The sequence below is a fragment of the Pristis pectinata genome, chromosome 6, assembly GCF_009764475.1.
Source record: "Pristis pectinata isolate sPriPec2 chromosome 6, sPriPec2.1.pri, whole genome shotgun sequence".
NCBI lineage: Eukaryota > Metazoa > Chordata > Chondrichthyes > Rhinopristiformes > Pristidae > Pristis > Pristis pectinata.
In genome coordinates, this window is record NC_067410.1 from 19,556,972 (window position 1) to 19,580,834 (window position 23,863).

At 40.5% G+C, this 23,863-nt stretch overlaps 1 protein-coding gene across 4 annotated transcripts in view; it reads left to right on the plus strand.

Moving 5' to 3' along the window:
• Nucleotides 1-12,533: 12,533 nt before the first annotated feature.
• pparg (peroxisome proliferator-activated receptor gamma) overlaps nucleotides 12,534-23,863 on the plus strand; it is a 97,248-nt gene continuing 85,918 nt past the window's right edge. For 3 of the 4 annotated variants that reach the window (XM_052017356.1, XM_052017353.1, XM_052017355.1), the window contains exon 1: nucleotides 12,549-12,855. The gene's annotated coding sequence lies outside the window, so the exon portion shown is untranslated. Of the gene's footprint in view, nucleotides 12,856-23,863 lie in introns of all 4 variants that reach the window. The other variant, XM_052017354.1, reaches the window with a different exon arrangement.

The window sequence follows — 23,863 nt, forward strand, 5'->3', positions numbered from 1 at the left end:
ATTTCAAAACTGAGCAATACAAGTGATTGTGTTATTCAATGTTTATTATTAAATTCTCACTACCAATTATGGGATAAATCTTATTTCTCAACACAAGGAATTAATTATCAACTTCAAATGGTAAAGCTTAAATGCTATCTTATTTTAATTAGTTTCATTTCTTTTGGCTTTCAGCCAATGCCAACTAACAAAGAAATCTCTTGTGCAAAGATTTCTTTCAGCTCAAGCAAATACTTTGCTAAAGAAGATATTTGTTCTACAGGTTTAACTACATTGTTTTGCCAGTACTTTATTTGCAGCGAATTTCCAATCAGTTTATTTTTCTTCCATCCACAATTTGGCAAGTTATATTCTTCCTCCCACTCTCCCACCTCACTTCCAATTTCATATTACCTCTCTACTCTACGTTCCCAAGCAAGTGTCTGGGTGGGCTAGTAACATGCAGCCATAACTCTGTAGTTAGTGGTTAGGATTTGGGCAAAATATGCATAGTTTAACACACCTCATTTTTGCTCAGTAGCTATTTCAACGGCCAGCCAAGATTTAGGCCTTAACCACATAAGATATCATGACCAGAAATACAACAGGTTAGTAGTTTTATTGTAACAATGCAAGAATAAATACCTTAACAACTAAATCAGGTAAAATAAGATGTAATGCCATTTGTATGAGATCACCTTATTTCTCTTCACAGTGCTTATAAAAAATGATTGATCCAAGAGATACAATCACACTGCAGTACATTATAATCACATAATAACACCACTCCAAAATCTCCTTTAACCCTTTAGAACTGTAAACCCATAGAACTTTTTTTCCAGCACAAATTTTTAAAAAGTTGCATGTATGAAATGCAATATTTGAATCATATATACAGCACAGAAACAGGCCCTTCAGCCCAATTCATCCATGCTGACCAAGGTGCCTTCCTGAGCTAGTCCCATTTGCCTGCATTTGGCCCATATTCCCCATCGACCTCACCTATCCTTTTAAACATTGTAATTGTACCTGCCTCTATCACTTCCTCTGGATATTGAACATTGGTTCTGCATCAATTCTGGTCACATTTTGGAAGAATAAGGCAGCCCAAAGAGGGTGCAGAAAAAAAATTACTAGAATGATTCTAGGGATAGAAGACTTTAGCCACAAAGTTCAACTGGAGAAGCTGAGGTTGTTCTCCTGGGAGCAAAGAGGTTAACAGGAGATTTTACAGAAGTATAGAAGATTATAACTGGTTTAGATATGGTAACTAGATTTAACAACCTATTAGTAATGATCCAAGGATCAAGGGGCATGCATTTAAAATTTTGTATGGAAGATACAAGGGGTAATGTAAGGAGAAACTTTATTTTATATATAGAGAGTAGTTATGACTGGAATTCTCTGCCTCTAAGGGGTAGTGGAAACAGAATGAATCAGTAGAAATTGGATAGGCATTTAGGAGGGACTAATTTTTCAAAGATAGGGTAAGAGTGGATGAATGGATTGCTTTTCTAGGAGACAGCACAGACTCCTTTGGCTGAATGGTCTCCTTCTGTGTCATATCAAAACTACAGTTCTCTGAACAGTTTAATCATGGAGTCATACAGCATGGAAACAGGTCCTTTGGCCTACTGAATCAATGCCATTCACCATGCACCCACAGTAATCCCATTTTATTCTCCCTACATTCCCATCATCTCCCCCCAGATCCTACTAATCACCTGCACTCATGGGGCAACTCACCTACCAACCCACACGCCTTTGGGACGTGGGAGGAAACCGGAGCATCTGGAAGACACCAGGCAGTCATAGGCATATCTCCACACAGACAGGACCAGAGGTCATGCTGGAGCTGTGAGGCAGCAACTCCACCAGCTGCACCACTGTGCTGCCCTGTTTGATGCACTCTTGACTACGGGCAGAATATGTCCTGTACAGAATTTGAAGCAGTTTCCTCAAATTAACTGATTAAGTAAAGTTAAGACACAAAGAAAAATACCATTTGGAGATGGAGCAAAATGATGTGAACAGATGTTCAGAATTCTGCGACTGTTGGATGTAATACAGGAAAACTACATAGTAATCTCTAGAAAGATGCAACCTGTTCAGATTAGTTTAAAGAAATTAATGTTTAGACTATTAAGATATGATAATGGATCAATTTCTAGTTACTACTTCAGTGTTTACATAAAACATTGGAAAATATTCTATAATGAACTAGAGATTGATGGGGGACCTATGAGGAATATTTAAGTGTCCTAAACTTATATTTATTGATTCCTCCAAAAGTGGGATTGTCTGCCTATAGAAAGAGTTGCATTACATACTTTCTCTTCTGTTTGAGACTTGTTTACATTTAACATCAGGGGATATTTTGGCAGAATTTACAGAATTCATTTTGCTACTCTCGCTCGGGATTGGAAGCACAATAAGAAGTTGTAAAGTAATCAGTTTGATCTACTCGATCTTACTCTCACTGCTGCCTTCAATGCCCTAGTCGCCATTGAAAGCAGATCTTTCAACTTGACCACTCTCTTTGGTATGGCACCAATCTCCTTTCACTTAGGAACAAGGAACGTAAATTTGAATGAATAATTGATAAACAATATTAACTATTCACAGGTTAAAACAGGTAAAGCTCCATTAGGTCCTTCTCTTGTCTGTCAAATATTCACTTCTAATATTATCCTAGAATACAGTGAAAATCCCTGGCTTCTTTCTACATACAAGCTATTTTCTTAAACCTCGATCTATTGACTCTTCCCTCCATTTCTCCAACAAAAAGACTGAGGATCTTGCACGTTTCTTTGTCAATAAGACTGAGCCTATCTAATTATCTAAGGGTAATGTTCTAGAGCATGTTGATATCAAGAGAGAGGATGTGTTGGAGCTGTTAGAAAATATTAGGACAGATAAGTCCCCGGGTCCTGACAGAATATTCCCCAGGCTGCTCGGCGAGGCGAGGGAGATAGGTGGAGGAGCAGGAAGTGTTGAAGAAACAGAAAGGTTGCAGAGAGACTTGGACAGTTTAGGAGAATGGGCAAGGAAATGGCAGATGAGATACAATGTTGAGAAATATGCAGTTGTTCATTTTGGAAGAAGAAATAAACGGGCAGATTATTGTCTAGATGGGGAGAAAATTCAAAATTCGGAAGTGGAAAGGGACTTGGGGGTCCTCGTCCAGGATACCCTAAAGGTTAACCACCAGGTTGGATCAGCAGTAAGGAAAGCAAATGCAATGTTGGCATTCATTTCAAGAGGAATAGCATATAAAAGTAAGGAGGTGTTGATGAGGCTCTATCGGCACTGGTGAGACCTCATTTGGAGTAATGTGTGCAGTTTTGGGCCCCTTATCTTAGAAAGGATGTACTGATGTTGGAGAGGGTTCAGGGATTTACGAGGATGATTCCCGGAATGCAAGAGCTTACATATGAGGAGCATTTGTCAGCTCTTGGACTGTATTCATTGGATTATAGAAGAATGAGAGGGGACCTCATAGAAACGTTTTGAATATTGAAAGGATTGGACAGAGTAGATGCGGCTAAGTTGTTTCCCCTGGTAGGTGAGTCCAGGACAAGAGGGCACCCATTTTAGAATAAGAGGGTACCCATTTAGATAAGAAGAAATTTCTTTAGCCAGATGGTCGTGGATTTATGGAATTCTTTGCCATATACAGCTGAGGAGGCCTGATCATTGGGGGTGTTTAAGGAAGAGATTGATAGGTATCTAATTAGTCAGGGTATCAAAGGATATGGGGAAAAGGTAAGGAATTGGTGCTAGATGGGCGAATAGTTTAGCTCATGGTAAAGTGGCAGAGCAGACTCAATGGACCGAATGGTATACTTCTGCTCCTTTGTCTTGTGATCTTGTGAGATTGCTGAGTCTTTGGCTAGGATCTTTGAGTCCTCATTGTCCATGGGAATGGTACCGGAGGATGAAGGGTGGCAAATGTTGTCCCCTTATTCAAAAAATGTAGTAGGGATAGTCCAGGAAATTATAGACCAGCGAACCTTACGTCTGTGGTGGGCAAGCTGCTGGAAATGATTCTTAGAGATAGGATCCATGGGCATTTGGAGAATCATGGTCTGATCAGGGACAGCCAGCATAGCTTTGTGAAGGGCAGATCATGTTTCACAAGCCTGATAGTGTTCTTTGAGGAGGTGACCAGACAGATTGATGAGGGTAGTGCAGTAGATGTGGTCTACCTGGATTTTAGTAAGGCATTTGAGAAGGTTCCACATGGTAGGCTTCTTCAGAAGGTCAGAGGGCTGCTTGGCCATGTGGATTCAGAATTGCCTTGCCTGTAGAAAGCAGAGTGTTGTGGTGGAGGGAGTGCATTCAGATTGGAGGGCTGTGACTAGCAGTGTCCCACAAGGATCGGGATTCTGGGTAGTGTGGAGAAGCAGAGGGATCTGGGGGTCCATATTCACAGATCCCTGAAAGTTGCCTCACAAGTGGATACGGTAGTTAAGAAAGCTTATGGGATGTCAGCTTTCATAAGTCGAGAGATCGAGTTTAAGAGTCGCAAGGTAATGATGCAGCTCTATAAAACTCTGGTTAGACCACACTTAGAGTACTGTGTCCAGTTCTGGTCACCTCATTATAGGAAGGATGTGGAAGCATTGGAAAGGGTGCAGAGGAGATTTACCAGGATGCTGCCTGGTTTAGAGAGTATGCATTATGTGGAGAGACTAAGGGAGCTAGGGCTTTACTCTTTGGAGAGAAGGAGTAAAGAGGAGACATGATAGAGGTGTACAAAATATCAAGAGGAGTAGATAGAGTGGACAACCAGCACCTCTTTCCCAGGGCACCAATGTTTAATACAAGAGGGCATGGCTTTAAAGTAATGGGTGGGAAGTTCAAGGGAGATATCAGAGGAAGGTTTTTTACCCAGAGAGTGGTTGGGGCATGGAATGTGCTGCTTGGGGTGGTGGTGGAGGCAGGTACATTGGTCAAATTCAAGAGATTACTAGAAAAGCATATGGAGGAATTCAAAATAGAGGGATATGTGGTAGGAAGGGGTTAGATAGTCTTAGGCGAGGTTTAAACATCGGCACAATATTGTGGGCCGAAGGGCCTGTATTGTGCTGTACTGTTCTATGTTCTATGTTCTAATCTGGTTCTCCCTCCTCTTAGGTCAGGCAGATCAAACTTTCTCATAGAGTCAGAGACAGAGACGGCAAGGAAACAGGCAGTTCTGCCCACTGAGTCCATGCCGACCATCAACCATGCACAACACTAATCCTATATCTGCCCACAACCTCTGGGCTGAGTTTCTCTGGGGTTTCCCTTTCTGTAGTCCTGAATGCTCATATATATCTAAATTATCTCCTATCTCCCCTTATGTCCAAGCTCATCTTCTTCCATTGAACCCATCTCCTATTCAGTCGATGCTATTTCCACTAAATTGTTGATTAGCCAACTTTCCTTGCTGCCTTCTGCGTTTCAAAAGTTCTCGGTCTTCAGACACTGGACTTTCTTCCTTTTATCATCACACCTCTCATCAAAATGCAAACCTTTGCCCCCTTGTCCTCGAAAAGTATTGTTCTAATGTCCTGGAACGTCCTGTCATCTCACTAATCTGTGCCTGCCCTTTCCAGAAATACCTGTTTGAATCCCATCAATAAGATCTGTAACCCTCTCACAATACTGAAATGACTCTTATCTAATTCATCAAGAACACTTGCTAAATCTGTCTGCAATTGCTGACCTAGTTAACTACAGCATCTACTTTCAATTCTCCACCATCATCGTCCAGCTACATGGAATTAAACTTGTCTGCTTACATTCTTATCTATACAGTCTTAGCCAAAGAATCCCAGTTGGTATTTCATCCCACCCTTACAGCATTATCTCTGCATTTATCCAAAAAAATCCAACCTTGGCCTTTTTTATTTTTCATTTAAATACTGCCCATCAGTAACATTAAACAAAGAGAAGCCATTAAGTTTCACATGCATGTTTTAAAATACTTGTCATTACCATGCCAATATGTTTTTTGACAATTTCAATAACCCCAATATACAAGTTCAATAGTGAATAATTAGAAATTTTCTCTAAGTAATAGTAAGACCAAAGCTGCTGCCCTTGCCCATGTCATGACTCACACCAAACTGAGTCATGGGCACCTGGTCAACTAATGCCTCCACTTTACAATTCTCATCCTCACTTTCAAGTCTTATATGATGATGGACAAACCTCTTGTTATATTTCTGTAGTAATACATAAGGTTGGAACACCTTCCATATTGGACAAGAGTGTGATGGGAGAATCATTAGAAATCCTTAAGTCAGAGGTTTTCAACCTTTTTCATGCTGTGGCCCCCCAGAGCATGTCCTTGTTAGATGGCGGACCCCCAAAGCCCACAAAATCAAACAATCGATAATTCATGCATACAACACTTAAATTACTGCACATAGGCCCTATTGAAATAGTGACTATTTCAATCACCGATAATAACCAGTGGTGTCTTTCAGTGTTCAATTCAATGTGAGTTTGTGCCTGTTTTGCAGTGCAGGGTTTGTCCAAACGTGGTGGTATGTGCGACAAACATATGCGTATGTCATCCTCAATATTCAGTCTTGATCTGTATTTGGTTTTCATGGCAGTGACTGCAGAAAGTGCTATTTCGCACAAGTAAGTGGTTGCAAATGGTAACAGAATGTTGACAGCTTTGCCGGACAGCAGTGGATACTCCTGGGAACATGCTATCCAGAACGACAACAGTGACATTCGGTTGAACTACAAGCACAAGGTCCTGTCAGATGACAGTTCAGCCAATTATCCTTGTTCATGTCCAGTTAAATCAGTAAGCATGCATTCAAACGGATTTTGAATCAAATCAAACATGCCCATGTCATTGTCGCTGAAATACTCATGGAAATAATGTGACAGCTGTTGAATATGGTTCAAAACGGTGCTCTCAATGGCCTCTGTCTTAGTCTTGTTCACTGTCAGAAAGTCAGCCAGCAACGGAAACATATCATAGACGCCTTGCTCACATCTTCCCTTCCAGATACAGAGTTTTTTCTGGAAGGCATTGATTTTGTCATGCGTTTTCAGAACATTTGAGCCAGGTCCTTGCCATGATAGATTTAATCTGTTCAAAATGTTGAAAATATCTGCAAGATAAGCTAATCTGGCAACCCACGTCTCATCTGTCGAGAACTGTGCCAATGATCCGTTATGCTCATTTAGAAAAATGAGCAGTTCATCTGGCAATTCATATACACTCTGCACAACACGGCCTCATGACAGCCATCTGACTTCTGTATGTAGCAACAAATGCTTATGCTCGCCTTCTATTTCATGGCATATGGTTTCAAACAAACGATGATTGAACAGCCTGGCTTTGATAAAGTTAACGATTTTAATGCACATGGAAAACACATTCGGAAGATTTTCATCCATATCCTTTGCAGCCAAAGCCTCACAGTGAATCATGCAGTGGGTTGCTGCTACATGTGGAGCTACTTCTTTCACTCGTGCAACTAGACCCGACTTCCGTCCCGTCACTGCGGCAGCACCATCTGTGCATACTCCAATACACTGTGTCCACGCCAATGCCGATTGTACAAAAAAAGTGTCAAGCACACGGAAAAGTTCTTCACCGGTTGTATGCCCTGGGAGCGCCTTGCAAAACAAGAAGTCTTCCAAAGCCTCTCCTTCCCAGCAATATCGAACATAAACCAACAACTGTGCAGCACTGGCAACATCAGTACTTTCATCGAGCTGAATCACAAATCTGACTTGCTGAAGACGTGCTATCAGCTGGGTCTGTATATCTTCTGCCATATCGCCAATTCTTCTGCTTACTGTGTTATCAGACAGTGGAATAGCTATCAGTTTTTGACTGGATTCTTTTCCCAGTGCAACTTTGCACATATCTACTGCTGCAGGCAGTATAAGCTGTTCTCCAATTGTGTTAGGCTTTCTGGAATGTGCTATTCGTAATGCTACCAAATATGATGCATGAAGAGCTTTCTCATTTACAGTGGCGCAGGCTGTCATTTTGCCTTTCTGGTTGAGGTACAGCTGCTTTTGCCACTCAAGATATTCCTTCGGCTTACTGGCAATATCTGGATGCACTGTTGTTAAATGGCACTTCAATTTCGCTGGTTTCATTGCATTGTTGGACAGTGTTTGCAAACACACAACACAGAGAGGTTGGTCCACATTTGTCCCCACTGCGATGAAGCCATATGAAATGTATTCTGGATCGTACTTGCGTTGTTTTCTCTTTCGGTCACCCTTAGCCCCTTCGTCGTCACAATCTTCCGGTTTCTGGTCAGCTTTTCTCTTCAGAAATTTCTCCATACTCAGCAATACACGCTGGACAGATTAATTACTATTACTGATAAGCAAAATTATCAAAACTAATCTAAAATTTACACGCTTGCTCACTTTTCGTTTAACAGTGACGTCACTGTGGCGTAAATGCACGGCAAGTAAGCAATATTATTAAGGCACACCAACAACGTCACTCAGTCTCGCTAACACTATAGTGCACAACAGAATAGTAGTGAGTAGTGAACACTACTGACTACTCTGACTACACAAATTGAATATTAAGCGGCAGCTTACCAGAAGGGAACACCGTCTAAGTCTCTAAGATTGTTGCCTATAACAGATAGAATAGATATGGCCGATTTTCTGAATAGTGGAAAACTGGAGCAAGCAAGTAAGCTACGTCTTTGTAACAGGTCGCTTTTCCATTTTTTTCTTGGCTTGCTCGCGGACCCCCTGGCCACCAGAAAACCTCTGCCTTAAATGATTCACAGACTGTTTCAAAGGCTGGATTATCTGCCTCTGGAAAAGGCTGAAGTTACCATATTTTCTCTGCTTCCCTTTCTGTTTACATTTAAAAGTAGGGAATATTTTTGCAGGATCTTTGCAAACTTCAACAAGTTTAATTCATTTCACTGCTCTTACTTGGGTTGGAAGCAAAATAAGAAGCTAAGGAATCAATTTGATTTGTTCCACCAGTTTCACCTCCACTTCTGATTCTCTGGCTGGCATTAAATACATGCCAAAGACCACTCTGATGAAGCACCTTCCAGCTTCATCAACTCTGTTTCTCTTTCTAAAGTAGGGGGCTATGTGGGAGGGAAGGGGTAGACAGATCTTAGAGCAGGATAAAATGTCGGCACAACATTGTGGGCCGAAGAGCCTGAACTGTGCTGTAGTGTTCTATGTTCTAAAGATGCAGTCTGATCTGCTTAGTGTTTGCAGCATTTTCTGTTTTAATTAAAAATATGCCATTAGTTTCACATGTACAATTACAAAACCCATCATTATCATACAAACATCTTTTCTGACAACCACACTTTCTCTCAATGCTTATCCAACAGTAGATGAGCAGATATTTTTTCTAAGAATTGGAAAGACCAATGCCATTCCCTTTGGTTCCAGCATAAACTATTCTTGTTTGCTTTTTATTTAATCCATCTTCCTGGTAAACTCAAACAAACTATTCATAACATTGCAGCCAAATTTTATTTTTATATAAGTTTCTGACCACCTATCCGCATCATCGCTAAGTTTGTCCATTTTCTGACTCTGCCCCAGCTTCTATCACCTACTGATGAAATGTTCATTTATGCATTTATTGCCTCTAGATGAGACTAATCAAACATACTCCTTCCTCATTCTATCCTCTGTAAACTTAAGTTATTAAAACATGTGGTCTAACTCACACCAAAATCAACCTGGTCAAGTACAGTCTCAATTTTAAGATTCCTATCCTTGCTTTGAAACCTTTTCACAGTCTAGCCCTTGCCTACTTCAGTAATCTCCACCAGCCCTTCAATCCACTGTGATATCTGTGTTCCTCAAATTTTGACCACTGGAGTATACCCAGATTTAATGACTCCACCATGGTGGCTGCAGCTCCCATGACCCTCCCTAATCCACTTCCTAGTCTACTTTTCTCCACTAAGATGCAACCTAATTTTTTCAACATCTGCCCAAATATTTCCTGGCATGGCTCTATGTCAAAGTTAATTTGCCTACTCTCCTGTGAAACACATTTTGATACATTCTCAGCACCACCATTCCTCACCACCATTCAGGGTCCCAGACAATCTTTCCAGATGAGGCAGCGAGTCCGAGGATGTCATTTATTGCATCCGGTGCTCCTGGTGCGGCCTCCTGTACATCAGTGGGACCTGACATAGATTGAGTGACCGCTTCGTCGAGAACCTTTGCTCCGTTTGTCACAACAGCCAGGGCCTCCCGGTGGCCACCCACTTCAATTCCACATCCCACTCCCATACTGACATGTCTATCCATGGGCTCCTCTACTGCCATGTTGAGGCCAGATGCAGGTTGGAGGAACAACACCTCATATTCCACCTTGGGAGTCTCCAACCAGATGGCCTCAACGTCGATTTCTCTAACTTCCAATAACCCTGCCTCTTCTTTTTCTTCCCCCTCCCACTCTTTTGTCTTCCCTTATTCCTGTGGCTCCCTTCCCCTGCCACGATGACCTGCCCATCTCCTCTCCTCCTCCATCCTGTATTCCATGGTCCACTGCCCTCCCCTACCGGATTCCATCTTCTTCAGCCCTTTGCCTCTTCTACCTATCACCCCTCAGCTTATTACGTCTTTTCCCCCTCCCCCACCCACCTACTATCCCCCTCTCACCTTGACTCGCCTGTCACCTGCCTGCGTGTGCTCCTCCCCCTCCCACCACCTTCTTATTCTGGCTTCTGCCCTCTTCCTTTCCAGTCCTGATGAAGGGTCTCGGCCCGAAACGTCGACTGTTTATTTCCCTCCATGGATGCTGCCTGACCTGCTGAGTTCCTCCAGCATTTTTTGTGTATTGCTACATTAAAAGCTGTATTAAGTAGAGTTTGCTACATGAAGTAGAAGTTGGTGTAAAAGTCGTTGAGGATGATTTCCAAGGTAAATATAGAGGTTTATAAAATTATGAGGGGCAAAGATAGGGCAGATAGTCAGGGTCTTATTCCCAGGGCAGGGGAGTCTAGAACCAGAGAGCATGGGTTTAAGGTGAGAGGGGAGAAATTTAAAGGCAATGTGAGGGGTACATTTTTCACACAAGAGGGTGGTGGTTATCTGGAGCAAGCTGCTAGAAGATGCAGTAGAGGCAGATACAAGGCATTTGGACAGGTACTTGGAAGGAAAGGCATAGAGGGATATAGGCCTAATGCAGGTAAGTGGGATTAGTGTAGACAGGACCACAAGCAGCAAGTACAATGTGAGCTGAAAGGGCCCATTTCTATGCAGTACGATTCTATGATGCTGAGTCCCAGGCACATTGGGGTGGATGCTACCCGCTGCTCCAATGGGAACGCGTGGTGGTGCTGGATAAACTTTGTGTACTGTCATCACAATTGTCCACAACATATTAATCTGCATTGGAAATAAATTCCTAAACACAGAGATAATTTGCTGATGTCGTTATTGAAAACCTAACTTAAACATTGCAAGACATTATTCACAATATCTGAGAGAGAAAATCTTACAATAGCCATAAATCAGCTTATTTTTTAATCAGAATTTTAAATTCTTTTCTCCAATTTATTTCCATCCTCACCCGAAGTCACTGAGTTACACAGGAGTAAAACTTAACAACGAACAAAATTGACATTAGAACAGCAGGATCTGTTTCTATTATTATAGCTGATGCTTTAATCAAGGGAATGGGTATGAAGGAGACAGGACAGTGTGGAGGACAGGAAATGACAATGAAATATTAAGGAGAGTGGATGGTCCTGAAGAAAGAACGGGGAAAGTGAAAGGAAGAGGGAAAGGAACATAGGATTGTTGATGAAGAGCTGAGGATGTTACTTAGGGGGAACAGAAGCTGGGCACCTGGATATTAAGAATTCCAGAAACACGTCAATTTCTTTTCCTTTTTAGATGTTAGGTGAACCCAAATGTGTGGTTTAATATATTGAATGATTTTTCTCAAAAAAAATGCTTTAATATATCAATTCCCCCTTTAGGGTTGCAATTCCTTGTGGGATATTTTCCTGAACTAAACCAGTTCTGGTGAATATTCCACTCGCACCGTCTCATGCCTGTATCCTCATAGGCGTTGACTGACCTGCGATGTATTCTGTATCCATTTAAACAGTTCAGGTCTTTTTGCATTTCAATAAATCTCTCGTGCACAAAGTCGATGCAACAACGTGCTTTCTCCCTCGCCGAACCCATTCATGAATTGCTCGTTTGTGGTAGTTCCCCAGTTTAGACAGTACATGGAAAATTATTGGGGTTCAGATCGAAGTTTGGAGTTCCCCTTAGCTTGAGGAACCTCGCTTGAAACAATTCAGAATTATCGCAACAGAGAATTAAAAATTGCCTGCAGACCACATTCATTTATTCTTTTACAATAAGTGGTACTTTGCGGTTAACTTGGAGGAAATGTTTGTGGAAAGCGTCTGCGGCGCTACACTAACCTGGGGAAACCTATCTTTCCGGCCTCACGCCGCCCCCCCCCAAACCCTGGTGCATTGCCGCCCGTGGTCCAGGAGGGTGCGCCCGCTGCACAGTTCGCGGGAACGCGCTCGCTGGCTCGCTCGTGCACTGCTTCCTTCTCGCGGTCGCGGTCACAGTCACGCGCCGCCCCTGCTGCCCTGCCGGAGCCGCGTCGCCCGCCCGAACCTTGGAACAGTTGCGTTTGTTGACAGTGCGAGCGCGTGGCTGGAACCCTGTGACAGTCGGGAGCCGCGTGCACCTGGGCGAGGGGAAGAGCGAGCGAGAACAGCTCGTCAGTGTGGCTCGCAGCTCAGCATTTATCTGCTGCAGCGAGGTACACACACACACACAAGAAAAGTTGCTACCTGCTGCGAATACGTGATACAGGAGGAAGCAGCGAGATTCTTGCTGGATGCTTGAAGGGTCAAGGTTAGTGGCGTTAAAAAAGTGCTGATGTAACTATCTGTAAATCAATACATTGAAACGTAATGAAGGACAAGGATAAGAGTGTTGAAGTGTTGAGTAACCTTCTCGTAGCAAATGGAACGAGTTTGGAAGAGTACTGTATGTAGTTTCTTTCTACCGAGGGATTCATCTCCAAGTATATGTCTATGTCAGTTACCACCTCTGAAACTGAAATGCAAGACTTTCATGGCACAGTTGAGGAAGGGAATTTTGCATTCTTTATCCACTTAAATTAAAGATGACTATCAATTTTCACTTTATTAAGGTTATACTTTATTTCTTTTATCTAATTTACTATCTTGAGAAGCCTGCGTTACCGAAGACACGGTACACTCACGTAGTTGCCATATCACGTTATATACGTGATTGGATCTGACATTTGTTAAGTTAGATGAAAATAGAAGATACCTGGAATAGTTTATCAGTGTCTGACCCTTGTACAAATATTCTGGTGAGATTTCTGCAATGTTTTGCTAGAAAGCGAATCAAACCATTTTTTCAATTACATTAGTTAAAATTGTTAACAATCTTATCGTGGTATGGTAAAAATTCATTTGGTATTTTTCACAGGAGTTAATTTTCTTGAAATAAACTGGTTAGTGACATAACTAAAGTATCCGACCAAGAAATAACATTTCATGCCAAAGGAGCATGTTAGTTGATTATACACTAAATTATACAGGTCTGATAGTGTTTTATGGGCAATAAATTGTCAGTGACCTTGGAGAAAAGGACCCTGCATCATTTATAGTGTGCACAGAAAATAATAATAAAGAACCTATCGTTAAGTGCCACAAAATAGTTTCATTTCATTAGTATTAGTATTTACCTTCAAGTGTATACTATATCTGTGATTGTCCCCTTTTAGTTTCACTATACCTATTACAATTTGTGGTATTGCAGAATTTCAGCTTTTTAAGTTCGCATCCAATAACAGGAATATCCGCTGTTGCAATATAATAAAAAAGGGGCTGCTTTGTAAATGCTGACGTGTATATAGCAATGAATAACATACAATATGTTGTCTCGACTTGTATTAGTCTGTATATAAAATACTCATACAGTATTCGAAACACTGATATTCTTATCTGCATGAGGTCAGCTAGAAATATATTGAGACATAGCCTTACAAACAAAAGCTCCAGTTACCAAAACAAAATTCCACTGTTGCAAAAAAATTTTATTAGTCACTAATAACCCAAAATAAAATATGCTTCGTCAACAACCACAAAAAGGTAGAATACAGAATTCTAGAGTGATTGGAGAATGTCTGCTTCAGGCAAGCAGATATCTGCTTCTATAGATACCATAAGAAACCATAAACCCAGGTTGTAATATGTTAAATCATATCATATAACACATTTATTCTTAAGTAACATTTATATAACATTGATATTATACAGTGAAACCTCTTTCATAGAAAGTAAAGGTAATATAACACATTTATTCTTAAGTAACGTTTATATAACATTGATATTATACAGTGAAACCTCTTTCATAGAAAGTAAAGGTAATGATTTTCCATATCCCATTTAAATTGCTACTAAAGATTCAGCTCACTGGACAACTATGTAGATGGGTAATTTATAAAATTGTGAATTCCTCCTTTACATCACTCTTGAATGATGGAAATTGAAATCTTAAATTAAAATCTTTAATTTATACTATTTATAGCATTTAACATATCTAAATTGCTTTTCAGTATTGTTCTGTGAAATCAGAATTAGTAGTTTGCAAACATATGCCATGACAGTTGTCCACCCTTGGCATGCATATTTCTTCCTTTCTCTCTTAAAAAAATCTGCCCCATAGTGGACTGCAATTTTACATATTTCATCACCTGCTAATATGTGTACAAATATACAATATCTGAGTCGATCTAAGATGAGATATTTAAGCCAGTTTGGAAATATCAGATTTGATTTTAAATAAGCATTTGTGTTGTATCACTTTTGGGTGAAGTGTTGGTGATGTAATTGGTTCTGTAACTTGGCAGCATATTATGGTTACACTACTCTCTTGGGTACTTTGTAGATTTGAACTGAAATCTGTCATAAGATTTGCAGTATTTATTGCTATGTGTGTTGCCAGTTTATGATTTAAATATATTCAGAATGAGCAAACTCTAGGAATGTACTTCTGCTATCTAATCTTGCTATTCCATTGACAATAATAGTGCAACAAACAAAATACAACCAGAGAGGTAATGGCAATGAGAAGGAGTAAGAAATGAAAGAGGGAAGGAGGAAATGGGATGAAATGATAAAGGGAATGGGAGATGAGGAGGACGATGGATGATGAAAGTAAAGTGTGAGATGAAAGCTGAGGGTGGGACATTGTGAGAGCTGGAATGGAGGGAAGATGGAATTATATAGAAGGGGCAGTACGATCGTGATTTTCATGCTCTCTAAGGATTCCCATTTCTGGCAAGGGATGCATTGTGCAAACTCTCACAATAATTATGCTCATTATGAGGATGGCCCACTGAGGCTTTATCCTCTGATTCAGGAATTCTACTCATAACATGGAGTTTGGTTGATTGTGATCCAGACAGAATGTGTGGGAGGTGCAAGTGCAGGTTTTGATTTGATTCTGTGATTCAGTGCTGAATTCTCTGTCCAGGCAAAGAGATTAAATATAAATGATTTGATGCCTGAACCTATTGGGAAGAACAGAGGAAGTTTTCTGATCCAGTCGGGACACTTCTTCTCTGTGTTATCCAGAGGTTACTGTAACGATTGAGAAGAAGTGAACATTAATTTATTGTTATAGAATCAATGCTCGTTAGAGGGGGTAATAACAGAAAATTATGAAAGAACTCAGAAGATCAGGCAGCATTTGTGGAGGGAGAAACAGAGTTAACAGTTCAGGTCGAAGACCATATTTCCAGCATCTACAGTTTTTTGATTCTTACCAGAGGATGTTATGTGTTGCTTTATGTTGGCCTTCATGATATACTACAAGGACAAAGGGTTTTTGTTTTGTTGCATTTGAGGTTTTAGTGTAGGATAGTGCAAGGAGAATTTAAAAAGTGTTGGGGAACAATTCTGGCTTTCTTGACCTGCCCTTAGTGAATGAATTTCAATTGAATTTAAGATAATGGGCTGTGTAATTTCTGGAGAGTAGTTAAGCAGCAGACTTGGAATTCCTTATGGTTCTGATCTTCCTGAGAAGAATCACTCTCTCCAGCTCCAGAACTGCTGGGCAGTGATTCCCCACAGCTACCACTTACTTGGGTGTAAAAACTACTTGATATTCAGTTCAGTATATTGCACGATAAATTGTTCCATTTCTTTTATTATGGGCACTCCTTCCTGCATTCATCTTGATTCCTTGCAAGTAAGTCATACTTTCAGTGAGATTAGTTCCTGCTCTAATTTCTGAAGGTACAGATTTTTACAAAGGTAATCTGCGAAAGCTCCATTTGCGTACTTCCCCAAACATCCCCTATGAATTTACAGTAATCTGCTGAGATATTCGATCATGAAGTATCATGATTTTGCATGCTATACAATCCAATTTCAATGTAAATTGTAAAGTCATTGAAAATTGGGGACTTCATGTAAGGTACCTTGTCTGTAGGTTTCATTTTGGGTCCTCCATGACACTGACATGCTAAGGCATGTTCAAACCTGTACGTATTGAAAGCATTTCCCCAATTTTCAGTTGCTCATATGGCCCACACCTCAGTGAGCCACTCATGCAGGAGCAGGCTTTCACAGTGGCTGTGAGGCCTGTTTTGTGCAACTTAAAGGGGACCTGCCAGAACAAATCCCAGGCCAGTGGTGGAAAACTCAACTCTGGTCTCATGGCAGTAGTTACCATGGCCTTCTTTTGTCCAGCCCCCCACCCTTGATTGCCTGCCCCTATATAGCCCATTCTCACCCAACCCATTCCCCTCACACAAACTTGCCCCCTCATGGTACCCTAACCTCTGACACCTCATCAGACCACCTGACCACCTACTGATCATACTCTATGACTACCAGCCTCATCCTGGTAACCAATCTTTCTCCCTCTCTACCAAGCCTAGGCCCCAATCACTGCATACCACAAGAGCCTTGCTGATTACCATTCCTATTCCCAACTACCAACTTTACCACCACCACAGCCTCATGTCCTGAAGGTACTTCAAAACTACATCAGCTAACAATCACACCTGTTGACTACCAATCCTCCCCCCTCCCTACAAATATTGACCAGATATCCCCCATCAATTTTCAGCAGCCAGCTCTCTCTATCCATTGGTATCTGGGCCTCCTCTTCACCCTTGGACTTACCTTGCCTGTGAAGACTCAAACCTGGACTTAGTTGATTTCTTTCCAACATTTCACAATTGACAAGACAAGACGGGACAAGACAAGATTTCTTTATTAGTCACATGTACATCAAAACACACAGTGAAATGCACCTTTTTGCGTAGAGTGTTCTGGGGGCAGCCCACAAGTGTCGCCATGCTTTTGGTGCCAACATAGCATGCCCACAACTTCCTAACCTGTATGTCTTGAGAGTGTGGGAGGAAACCCACACAGGCACGGGAAAAACGTACAAACTTCTTACAGACAGCGGCCGGAATTGAACCTGTATCACTGGCACTTGTAATAGCATTATGCTAGCCACTACACTACCGTGCCTGCCCTTAGGAATAGTAAAGGGAAAAAATAACTGGTGGGAGTTGTCTATAGGCCACCAAATAATAACATTACAGTGGCACAGGCAATAAACCAAGAAATAGATGTAGCAGAGGAATGTGGAGAGTCTACAGAGAGATATAGATAGGTTAAGTGAGTGGGCAAGGGTCTGGCAGATGGAGTACAATGTTGGTAAATGCGAGGTCATCCACTTTGGAAGGAAAAATAAAATATCAGGTTATTATTTAAATGGTGAAAGATTGCAACATGCTGTTGTGCAGAGGGGGTGCCTTGTACACAGTGAAGTCTTTGAGTGTTGAGAGCCTGTTCAGTTGTGGATCACAGCTAAAACTTTATCCATTGTTTAATTTCCCATGGTGGACCCATGACCAGTAAGTTGGTTGACTCATTGTAAACTATCTTATGAAAAATCTTTAGAGGCAGCAAACAATCTCTAACTAAAGAAAGTTAGGCCATATTTGGTCTGCAGTAGGCTGAGTGGTCTCCTTCTATGTCAAATGGTTCCACTAGTTTTGAGTATTACCTGTTAGGTTTGCTGGTTCTTAGGTGATCAAATTGTGCCCAGTTCAGTGGAGAACCTGAGAACATTGGAATGCCTGACAATCGTTAAGCCTACAGTTTGAGTGTGGTGATTTCCATGTTGGGTGCCTGTCCCCTGTCATGTGCCAATGGCCCAGAAATTCATTGAGCACTCTAAAGGAAAACAGAAGATGTTGGAAGCATGCAGCAGGTCAGGCAACAATGGGGAAGAGAAAGTCAGTTGACCCTTCAGATCAATGAACTTTTGTTCGAACTGGAAAAGTGTGAAAATAAGTTTAAGTTGCAGGGAAGGGCTGGAGAGAACAGGGAGGTCCGCAAAAGGGCGCAGACTAAAATTATCAAGGTAACACTTACTTTAAAAATCAATAGTTGGGGACAGAAAAGAAAAAAAGAAACAAAGTGAATCAAAAGTACAGCCACATCTGTAAAGTGAACAAAAAATGTGACTGGAAACATTAACTCTCTTTCTCTCCCAATGGATGCTGCCTGACCTGTTGAATGTTTGCAGCATTTTCAGTTTCCATTTTAAATTTCCAACATCTGCAGGTTTTCTTCACTACAATTTAAACCTTCTACCCCAGCTCTCAGCTCGGATATTTTTGTACCACGAACAGCTGGAAATTTGAGTTGATCATGGTAGTGAGGGACAACAAAGCATCTGGAACTTTGGAAAGCAGTAGAGCCAACAGTCCAATGAGATTTACTCAATGAGATTTAAGACTAGAAGCAGAGGAATGTGATGAAGAAATAGATGTTGTGATGATTGCTGTAAATTAGTGTCAAACGAGTTGAAAAGAAAAGAACACCAAATGGAAGAGAGGCTGATTACTAAGGAATCAAGAAAGAGGCAGGAAGGAAAGGTTAGAATTTATTTAAATTAAGAGTTCTTCAAGAATATTTCCTTACCTGCATTGTTCCCCATGTGGATCAGAAAGCTGAAGGCAATAAAGTAGTAGTTAATCTGTTGAGTGCAGGCCCTAACTTTCTGCAGTGAGTTTTGTACACATTTACTCTGCAAATGGAGCAAATTTTGAAAGCCTTGGTATGGTTGACATTGAATATAGTACAGCACAGGAACAGGCCCTTCAGCCCACGATGTTATGCTAATCTAATTAAGCTATTGACACCTAATCCCTTTTGCCTGCAAGTGGTCCATGTGTTACCATCTGAATTACCATCTCCAGAAAGCTAATGATGGAAAAATCATCAGATATTTGTGGCATTTCATAACTCTTGTTGTTAACTCTGTACATAACAGTTCCTCTCTACAGGTTATGGTGCACACATTATTTTCCCAACATATTCCGGACTCTTGTGTCCATTCAAAAATGCAGTACCTTTGTAAACCCCTGCCCAACCGCACTATGCAATTACTTCCTCCAGGTGGAAAGCAGCAGTTGAAGAATCCAGCTCACCAGTGTCCTTTCAAAGGCAATTAAGGATGAACAATAGATACAGGCCTTGCTGGCAATGTCACCTTTCCAAAATGAATTTTGAAAAATCTTGTGCCCACCCACTATTTTTAACATACAGAATATTTTGTATTTTATTTCCCCTTATTGTAGTTTGGTAGTTTATTGTTATCTATCCTCTCATTATTTCAGTGGCATTTTGTTGCTATTTTGTGAATTAATCAGGTGCAAGGGCAGCACAGTGGTGTGGCCAATTGTGCTGCTGCTGCTGCTGCTGCTGCTGCTGCTGCTGCACAATTCCAGGGATCCTGGTTCAATCTTTGGGTACTGTCTGTATGAAGTTTACATGTTCTTTCCATGACCACATGGATTTCCTTTGGGTGCTCCAGTTATGTGAGTGGCAGGAGAATCAAGAGAGGCATGGAGAGGGAGTTGATGGGCATATGAGAGAAAATAAGTTATAGGGAAATAAGTGGGGAAATGGCAGAGATAGGATTTCTCTGAGAGATGGCAGAGACCTGATGGCCTTCTTCAATGCTGTTAGAAATTATGGGGAAAATATAATAGTAACTTAAGTTTTGCATATTTCACAGTGCATACAATAGATAAATTAACTAATTTTTTATTCATTCATGGGATGTGCATGCAATCAACATTTATTGGCCATCTTTAATTTCCCTGGGAATTTGGAGGGCTACTTGAACCACATTAGTGTCTGTTAAAGCCGAGTGGCCCACAGGCTGCTGCAGAGGACAGAGGGTCATAGAAACAAGACCTTTGCCCCACCCTGTCTATGTAAGACCTGATCACATTACTGGGTATCTGAAGCCACTTTCAGTTTACATCACACCTCAGTGAACCAGATGGATTTTAAAACTGCACAGTACAGCCTTGGGCACCATTACTGAGATTTAATTTTAAATTTCAGATTTTCTTTAAATAATTTAATTTTAAAAATTTTCAGCTGCCTTGGTGGGATTTTGAATTTGTCACCTGCTTGTTAATCTGAGGCTCTGATTACTAGTTTGGTTAAATAGCCATAATGCTACTACACTAAATCATGTCAATTTTAATGGTAATAGAATTGAAATTTACATTAATTTGTCAAGTGGAGCATTTGTCTCGAGTTTCATTAGCGTTAAGCAATCCACATGTCAAATACAGTACGTGTTAGCTGCAGGGTAGAGTTTCTAATAAATCCTCATCGGGTCATTGGTTGCAACTCTGTTTCCCAGAACAACACCTTTTCACAGGCCTCTAGAACAACTCAGTCAATTAGTGCCCAATTTTGCGTAATTTTGTACTGTGGAATCATATCTGCTGGGAGCTAGGCTGCAGCTATTGGAAGCTGGGGGATGTGGGGGAAGCATTGCTGCAATAGAAGTTTCTTTTTCTGAATCTCATGTTAGAACAGTATAAAAGAAGCTATTCTTCAAACTGTCTATGCCACACATTGAATGTGGGTCTATAACTAAGCTATAAATTCATTCATTTTGTAATCTATTATTTCATATGTGTTATAGGACAAAATAATAGCTTCAGGGGTGATTACATAAGAATATATTGCTAAGACAAACAAATATGGGATGCATTAACAAAAAAAGTATTATACTGTGGAATATTATGGAACAGGGCAAGACATGTTAATACTTAATGGAACAAGAGTTCTAGGAGGATTTGTCAGTTGTCCTGAGAAGGAAATAGGTTCTCAAAATGACAAAGAAATTATCTTGGCTTGGAATTTGCAATTTTAGTGACCACAAAACTGTAAGTGTCTGCCATTATTACTGCATAAAACAGAGAGCAACTTCTGATATCTGCACACTATTAAGCATAGAAATGAAGCTGCTGTCAGTGATATCCTACAGCTCCAAGCTTTGGCGCTGCAGTATTTACCAAGGCACCAAACCCAACCACAATTTACCAGACACAACTGGTGAATGGATATGAATTTAAACCTTTTGTACATGAGCGGAACTGAAACTTGACTTTGATTTTTCCCTCCATAGTTGCTGCCTGACCTCCTGGAATTTCCATTATATTTTTTGTAGTTTAGTTACATTTCAGCTTCTACATAATCATGCACATATGCCCCAGCTTCACTTTCAGTAAAATAATATAAATTATAAATTTTTTTTTTACTTCCTCCCTTGCTGCCTGTGATGATGTTTGTCTTCATGCCACACTTTGCTATATGTGACAAGTGGTGCCAAATCAAAGTCATGCCAGAAGAGAGGAAATCCTCACTTCTGCCAAGTGTTTACAGGCCATTTCTATTTTAGGTCAACTGTGGGGGTGACCCTTTGTTATTACTACAAATTCAAGCCCAATATGCAAATAATTTCCTAATGAGTGGGATTTATCAAGAGAGGTTTTGTTTTGTAATTTCTTTTAAAGTATCCTTCTTTTCCTTGCTTTTGAGGAAACTACTACCTAGCAGACCTTCTTTGGAGTTGAGAATTGTGTCTTATCTTCTGCTGTGGTATCCTTTGTCAATTTATTGAAAATGTACATGTTAATGTTGTAAATTGTGGGATTGTATGAGAGGTTACTTATTTGGAGCTCTTTAAGAATAATTGCAACTACATATTTTCTTGAAACTATAATTGAAATTAGTTTTCACTCAATACACTATAACGTCTTTCACATTAATAAATGTACAAGAGTTAGTACTTTTGATCTAAGTACTTGCCTTTGCAGTATACTTAAACCTTAGTAGAAAATATTTTAAATTTTCTGCAATATTCTGTTTTTATTATGTATCAATTATTTTGTTTGCAGAAATATAAAACAGAAGGAAGCTATTCAACCCATTTTTTCTATTCATTAACAGGAATCTAGAAAAATATTTAGGATATTTTCTATAACTATAAAAAAAATATTTAGGATATAAAGTTACAATGAATTCCTTCTGCTAAGACTACCATAACTTTTAATCCTCTGTCAAAGTTGAAGCAAACTTATTGATAATGGAACCAAGATTCAAATTCGTATTAGGGGATGAACAGGGACCCTAGATAAATTTATTTACAGAAAGAGATGTGAACATGTAGAAGGCAGTCTTCAAATTTAAGAGAAAACTGGAGCGATTTTAGCTAAAGAAACAGTATGTCCTTACCTCCATTGATCATCTCCTGGTATTCAAACCTATGTGTAGTAACTTCTGAAGTCTCTTTTCGTGCGTCTCTCTCTGACTTTCAATAGAATTCATAGAATCATTCTGACATATAATTAGCAAGAAGATCCTTCAACCATCCAGTGTTTCTGTTGGGTTGGGATGCTCTTGACTTTAGCAGTCATAAAAGTGAATGTTGCCCAAAATTATTGATTTATTTTAGCTTTGCATATTACAGTGATATTTCCAGCTAAAAGTTATGGGCAAATTGTATAATTAGAATGTTAAGTGAAATAATCACCAGGACATCCAACCAGATCCCATTACCTTTATTACTAAAATAAACATTATGTTGCTGTGGGAAGCTCTACAGAGAAACCATTCAGATACAGTGGTTTGGTTTAGCTATAATCATACATGGGTAAAAAGATATGACGGCTATGACAGCCACCAAACTAAGCCCCATCTGCTCAAATAGATAACACCAAAGATTAACAGAAAATATACTGTTAATAAATGGAGAAAAGGGTTGATAAGAAAGTGATTCTTTCTGCATTTAGTTCTGTGTTAATCTAACAAAATCTGCAAGTATTTAGAAAGATTTAATCTGAAGAATGTGGGAAGGATACAATATCTCCAACAATAATTTTGGGATAAAACAAATAGCGTATTAGAGTTCAGAGGTGAATTTTAAAAGTTCACCACAATATTTTAAAAGGCATATGCTTTAAAAGGAGACTCAAAAAATCCTGCAGATACTGGAATCCGGAGCAATACACAAAAAGTGCTGGAGGAACTCAGCAGGTCAGACAGCATCTATGGAGGGAAAGAAACAGTCGACCTTTTGTGCCAAGACCATCACGACTGGAAAGGAGGAGGGCAGAAGCCTGGATAAGAAGGGGGGGGGAGGGGGAGGAGCTTACGCAGGCAGGTGATAGGTGAGTTCAGGTAATAGGTGAGCTCAGGTGAGAGAGGGATGGTTGGGGGAGGGGGAGAAGATGTAATAAGCTGGGAGGTGATAGGTAGAAGAGACAAAGGGCTGAAGAAGGAAGAATCCGGTAGAGGAGGTGTATTGTGGAGGATCATGGCTGTCACGCGACAGCACTACCCATTACCTGGTCAGAAGACACACCATTGCCAATCAAGGTTTCGTTTCGTTTCGTTTCGTTTCGTTTCGCTTCGCCCCGCCCCGCTTCGCCCCGCCCCGCCCCACCCCACCCCACCCCACCCCACCCCACACTTGACCATTGGTC